At 41.6% G+C, this 7,500-nt stretch overlaps 1 pseudogene; it reads right to left on the minus strand.

The window, feature by feature from the left end:
* Positions 1–659: 659 nt before the first annotated feature.
* LOC138013606 (dynein beta chain, ciliary-like) overlaps positions 660–7,500 on the minus strand; it is a 20,674-nt pseudogene continuing 13,833 nt past the window's right edge.

Here is a 7,500-nt window from a genome sequence, read left to right on the forward strand (position 1 = left end):
AATTTGGTTTTATCAACGGAGTTGATAATGTAAATTGGCCACCGTACAGAGATTTAGCTTTTAGAATCTCTGTAGGGTGACCAATTTACATTATCAACTCCGTTGATAAAACCAAATTTTTGTTTACTACATCCCCACCGACGCAGCACCAAAGTTTCTTTAGAAACTACCCCTTCATTCATTTGTTTATTTATTCATTTAGTCATTTATTTTGAAGTATACGTAATGTTCATATTAATAAAAAGCACGAGATGAAGACTTCAATGAAATGTTTCCTTTTCATCTAAGCTCACTCTCAAGACAACTAAATTCATCTTAACTGTAAAGTTTTCCACAGTCAGGATCCTTCTGAGGGGGAAACAAGGCTGGACCCGACAAAGGTGTTGGAAATCACAATTCTCTATTTTCTCAAATCCCACAATGCATCTTGTTTACCCCTCAAAATTTTGCATAATCATTGTTTTCGATTTCTCGTGGGACAAGAAGATGTCCCAAGAGAAACCGAAAACAATGCCTAGGCAGATTGTTGCGGGGTAAACAAGGTATATTATGGGATTTGAGAAAGTAGAGAATGGAGTTCATAGACGATGCGCTAATGTCACTATTCATCAATATCCCTTTACGTATCACTGAAACAACAGACCACTAAGAAAGCAATATCATACCTTGTAGTCCATCTGTTCAGAGCAGTTAAACACGTATACCATAATCCCAAGTGCTCGTCCCAGATCCTTAGTTGTCTCGGTTTTTCCAGTCCCTGCAGGACCTGCCGGTGCACCGCTCATGGTCAGATGAAGAGACTGGGTCAAAGTGATGTAACACCTATCGGTGAGCGGAGTGATCACCAGACGAGGCGTGTTGCCGAGATATTCGTACGAATATTTGAACTGTGCGTCACAGATGTTAGCAAAGCAGTGGCCACCCTGATCGTCCCAGCGATGTCTGAGCTGGCTAAGCCACAGGAAAGCTTGAGCATTTTCAACTTTCTGCTGGATAAGCTTAGCAACAACGTCACGAGCGTGCACGTCAATTGTACAGATGGTCATGATCTTCTGTCTGTCGCCTTTGGTCAGCTCACCAATCAACATGTTGATAAGCGTTGTTAACTGGGAAACCTGATGGCCAACCAAAAAATCCCAAGTTACAATTACATCCTTTGAGTGGCCGTAAACTGAACACCGTAATTGTTATAAAATGACTATAAAATCTATAAAAACGTCTTGACATTTGAACGCTTCCAAAAGTTACTCTAACAAAGTTTTTGGCGGACCCAGGGAAAAATCGCTCTTATTCAGCAGTAAAACTCGGAAACACAAAAAATTAAAACCAAAATGCCACGCTTACGATCAACACGAAGACTGACCCTCCGGCTACCCAAGCTAAGCCTTAGTTTAGAAGATTCTCTTTTGGGACCGCCTTTGTCACTGACTGCATCACTGAGTAATCCAATGATTTCCAATTAACTTTGCTATGTACGCAAGTAAGAATTTATATGAATGGCCAAATAGATCTTACGCTCATGCTGTAGTCTGCATACTTAGAAAGACAACTGAATCGTACCTGCTTCTTGTAATAATCCTTTAGAGCGTTTTCATATCCCTCCTCCAGTCTCCCAAACGCCAACACAACTTCTGTTGTCCACCAGATCTGAGTTCCACAGAGAGCAACCTGGGCCGGGTAGTCAAAGAGCCACTGGTCACGTGGTTTTTCTTCATACGATACCACAGCCTCCGACAGCTCATGGCGCACTGTGGATCGCATGGCGTCCATCACTCGGTTTAGCCAAACCTCGACCTACAAAAATCACAACGTTAGGTTTTACAGAGATCAGAGAACGCGGCAAGTGAGATCTCTTCTCAACGGGGGCGACGGCGAACTGCGTTCGTGTAACTCAAAAAATGTCGCTGTTTGCCCGGGGCTATAAAATTTATGAAGCCTCCAATACCTCTACATTTTTGCGAAGAAGATTATGGCGACTAATACCACAAAGCCGTAACTGTGGTGAACCCGACAGTTAAGAGTCCTACTGTGCTTACTCCACGCAAAAACCAAGAAAGCAACTAGTTCCACTTGACAAAAGAATTCTAAAAATTTAAACCGGTAATTTTTGTTGAAAAGAAAGCGGCCCTATTCTTTTGATGCATTTCCGTTCTCATGAACTCCCGGCGTTGTTACCTAAGCTGCTCGGTAAAAAAAAATTACGAGTGTTTCGTTAGGAAAGCGATGCACGCAATTTACCTGTCCAGAACAATCACAGGTCTTGTCGAAGTCAACATACTCTCCTTCCTTGCTGTACATGCCGAGGGCTTCTTTTGTCGGATTACCATCATCATCATCTTTGAACTTGAGTTTCGCCATGTTGTCGAACAACTTGGACAAATGGCGGCAGACCTATCAAACAGAAGAAAACGGACCCGTTACGCAAAGAGTTGTTTATTGTCTCTTTTGTCAGGGAAAAACAAGAGAGAAGACTGATAAGACCTTCAAAGGCGAAGATGCAATTTTTCGTTTAGTTCACAAGCAGAAATTTTGGATGAAGTTGGAACTCTCTTATTAAGGCTTTAAATTGTATTTGAAAGTAATTAGCAAAATATAGTTCAACAACAGTCCCATTATTTTTTCGGCCCCGGGTTGGGATCCTCTAATCGCCTGAAACCCTTATCAGAAAACAAATGGCACAAGTATAACTACACCCCCCCACCCCCCACCCTCCCCATTTCCCCTTCCCGGTAAGTTTCTTGCGTCCTCAATGTGACTTCCATGCAATTAATCTTTTGTTATTTCTTACCTCCACTGGCTGATTGCCTTTTGAAAGAATATCCAGTAAATCTGCTGATGATACGAAGTAAAAGCGCGGGAAAGTTAGACGCTTGGTCTCCAGATACTCGGCCAAGGCTTTCTCGCACAGTGACAATCTGCAACAAACGGTTTCAATAGAGTCACGGGGCTCTTAAGCGACTTTTGAAATTTAAAGCGAATACATTCTTAGATGATCTTATCGATGTTAACTGAAGCCTGTAATTCAAAGTGAGTGGCCAAGTCTTGTTTATAAACACTAGTTTCAGTTATCACATGTAGAAATAATACCACCGTCATAAACACAACTTTGTTCCCTGATCTTTGCAAACACGTCAGTGGGTTCTTTAACTTGCCACAATTTAGGCCTACCGTAAGTGTTAGTTTAGCCTGGGAATCGAATCCACGACGCCCCGCCTGCTGTGATAGGATGCCAGGCCATTACGGCGGTTTAAAGTTAAAGCACATGCACAATACTCTTGCTGCTTTGCTACCATGACGAAGAGGACTGCCAAGACTGGGTAGCCTACGTGTAGGCGCACACTCCCACCCCCCCCCCCCCCAAAGAAAAACGAGAGGGTTTTTCTTTCGGGGGAGGGTACGGGCTACACTTAGGCTAATATTTGGTAAATATGCTAGTTTTAAGAACATCAAATTTCCAAGGGGCAACTATCAGACCGATAGTTCCGAGACATAAACACTCTATTGTCTTTATCGTTCACTACTAAATTTTCTTCCGCGCGCCAGCTCAAAAATCATGTTGAATTATTTTCAACTTTATTAGACGAAAGCCGTGTCAGACAATGTAAAATTTGAAAAAGGAAACAAACAAAAACCCTCTTAATACAATTTCGATTGTTTATTTTCCATAAGGCCGCTTGTTTACAGAGGTATTTTCAGCGGACGACTACTATCCATCCGGGTATTTTCCTTGGACGGGCACTATCGGCTGATAGTGTCTCTCCGAACACTATCGCGTCACGTGATCAAATTAAACCAATAAGAATCGGAGAAAATTTAGTGGTGAACTATAAGAGGCAATAGTCGAAGTTTTACGTCATATGGAAAATAGTGCGCCAAGATGCTCTTTCCGGACGCTTTGTAAAATTGTGGAAATTGAAAAATCGGCGGCAAAACCCGGTTTGAAAATTTACTAAAACAATTATTCCATTCGCCCTTGTTGGATATGAAGTGATTATAACCAACTATTATTTTATCACTTCATATCCAACTCGGGCTCATGGAACAATTGTTATATATCCACTGAGTAGATCGAAATAAATTCAGGTTGACCACCGTAGAGGAGCCTGAAATGCTGAGGTTTCCAGCCCTTGCCCTTTGCAGAATGAACTGAGGAAACGTGACTCCGCCAGCTTTAAGTCAGAGTAACACTCAAAGCACGGGTTCTAAGTTCTGAGCTCATGCAAATAGGTGTGAAAGTGCAGTTTTTTCACTTATGAAAAAAAAAAGCTAGCGGCCCTATTTTGTTGGGGCCACTTTCGCATTCCGTAAAGGATTTGTATAGGCAGTGAAGTTATGGGTAAAAATGGAACCTCCTTCGATATTATGCCGGAAAAACTTTTGAAAGTGGTTCATACAACATCTCTTTCCTCTCACTTTGAACTCTTACGCTGAGGACTCATGGTGGTTCCAACAAGATAGCCTTTTGCTTGGCGCCCGACCCAGTCTTTTTTTTTCATTTATATCATTGAGTTTCTTTTTCAAGTGCGTTCTCAGAAATGAAAACTCGTATTCAAAATCCAATCTTAAGATCGCTAATAGCGACCTGTAGATCGGAGGACGAGTACGACTATGAGTAGGAGATTTCCGTTCTGAGCATGCGCACTTTGAAAAATGTCGGCCTTCAAACCTTATGCGCATGCTCAGTACGGAAAACTCCTACTCGTAGTCGTCCTCGTCCTCCGATCTAAAGGTTCCTAATGATGATGACGACGATAATGATGATGATGACGATAATGAAGATGAGGGCAATAATAATGATGATGAAATATAAAAGGACAATGAAAAGGCAAAATAATATTTCTTTGAGTGAAGAATTCTACTCTTGGTATGCAGTGATGTTCTTATCCATTCGTTTTCTCGGTTACCCTTTATAACTATGTAAATCACACATACATACATTCATCGCCCACTCACCTTTCTTGTAAGTTTTCCAGTTTCTCATACAGACCATCTCTGTTACAACAATTCACCACATTCGGGATTTCTGCGGCCTCCTTCATCAGTTCCTGTGATTGGTAAGAAGTTCTCTTTAGTACCTAGTTGCTCATAGCTCAGTAGATAACTATACCGGTATGTAGGAAAGTTACGTGGAAGTGTTTTAGTGTAACAAATCATCCGAAATTGTAAAACATACAAAGTCAGAATATTGTGCGGGGATTTTTTTTAACCAACCGCTGATTTAAAACAATTTCCGTTTTTCTGCATTCAAATCTAGCCACCCTTTTTCCTTTGTTTTTCATTCGCTACCCTCCCCTCCCCCTGAAAAAGTAACTGATTATTGAATTCGTTTTCACAAAAGAACCTTACCTTAAAGTCAACATCGATGCCATCAAATCGTTTGGAGTCCTCGGGTAACTGGTTACGAATGTCTTCCGACCCGATGAAGATGCTTTACAAGTGAGACCATGTTCGTTGCACCTCAAACCAGATCGATATCACTGAATCTGATACGGATAGTTTCTTCTGCCACAATGATACCTCCTCCAAGAAATGCCCGATGTATTTGGATGTGATAAGATTTTGAAGTTGCACCTACAAAAAAGAGGATTTTTAGGCCAACGGTATCTCCGTAATCCTGCTTTTCTCACGTAGCGCCGGGTACGCATTAGGGAGTTTAAGATCTGCGACGCGACGGTAACGAAAACGTCATTTAAAATTGAAAGTTCAGGTTTATTCATCTTTTTCGTCCTTATGTCGGCTTGTCTAACTTCTAAAAACTAGTGTAACTTTCCAGGAACTGAATTAGGAGGTGCGGTATTGATTCTACGACAGAAAATTCAAATTCGCTGCCTTTTGTTCACGTTCTCCGTAAAACTTGAGAATTGGTCACTTCACGTCGTAGATTGAGATATGTCCAGAAATGCACACAACAACAAAAATGGCAAAAATGAGAAAATGTTGGCGAATTTGGCAAATATGGCGAAAATGACAATTTTGGCACAATCGCCAACGAGGCAAAGCACAAAGCAGGGAAGGGGCACCATAAAAGTTGGCGAAAGCGGCGAATTTGGCAAATATGGCGAAAATGACAATTTTGCCACAATCGCCAACGAGGCAAAACACAAAGCAGTGAAGGAACCCCATAAAAGTTGGCGAAAGCGGCGAATTTGGCAAATATGGCGAAAATGACAATTTTGCCACAATCGCCAACGAGGCAAAGCACAAAGAAGTATAGGGGCCCCATAAAAGTTGGCGAAAGCGGCGAATTTGGCAAATATGGCGAAAATGACAATTTTGCCACAATCGCCTATGAGGCAAATCACAAAGCAGTGAAGGGGCCCCATGAAAGTTGGGGAAAGCGGCGAATTTGGCAAATATGGTGAAAATGACAATTTTGCCACAATCGCCAATGAGGCAAAGCACAAAGCAGTGAAGGGGGCCCATAAAAGTTGGCGAAAGCAGCGAATTTGGCAAATATGGCGAAAATGACAATTTTGCCACAATCGCCAAAGAGGCAAAGCACAAAGAAGTATAGGGGCCCCATAAAAGTTGGCGAAAGCGGCTAATTTGGCAAATATGGCGAAAATGACAATTTTGCCACAATCGCCAACGAGGCAAAACACAAAGCAGTGAAGGGGGCCCATGAAAGTTGGCGAAAGCGACGAATTTGGCAAATATGGCGAAAATGACAATTTTGCCACAATCGCCAACGAGGCAAAACACAAAGCAGTATAGGGGCCCCATAAAAGTTGGCGAAAGCGGCGAATTTGGCAAATATGGCGAAAATGACAATTTTGCCACAATCGCCAACGAGGCAAAACACAAAGCAGTGAAGGGGGCCCATAAAAGTTGGCGAAAGTGGCGAATTTGGCAAATATGGCAAAAATGACAATTTTGCCACAATCGCCAACGAGGCAAAGCACAAAGCAATGATGAAATGAGGGGGTCCATAAAGGTTGGCGAACGTGGTGAACAAAATTAATGAAAGAAGAATTCGATCTCCAGTGCTGTTTCAAATGTTTGACCTCAAATTACAAAAGTTCATTTCTTTAATTTTAATGATTTTAGAAAATTAACAACCAGCATGAAGAACAAGGGAAAGAGGAATTTGGCAAAATAGGGAGATATGGGAAAGGGACGTAGCTCCAAATAACAAAGTCATGGCAAGGTTGTCATTTGTGACAGCGCTGGAACAATTTAATTACTGACATATATAACTGCCTCGTACTCTGACAATTCATGTAAGAATGACTTCACCAACGGGTACTAAGAGTTTCAAAGCAGTTATGTGAATCTTACCAATGTCCGCTTGCAAGGAATTAGATTCAATAAACCACACACAAAATATGTCCTTGTCGTATGATCCATTCTTGAAAGTAAGCATTGCGTGAAGATGCATGTCGTGCCTGTGAATTTTATAGTAGCTTTTCACGAATCTTGCCATCAGTCGAAATTGAAATCCTTTTACCACAACTGTAGAAGAATGTCGACACCCAGTAGAACAGAAGTTTCAAAATTAAA

Source organism: Montipora capricornis, chromosome 8, assembly GCF_036669925.1.
Source record: "Montipora capricornis isolate CH-2021 chromosome 8, ASM3666992v2, whole genome shotgun sequence".
Lineage (NCBI taxonomy): Eukaryota > Metazoa > Cnidaria > Anthozoa > Scleractinia > Acroporidae > Montipora > Montipora capricornis.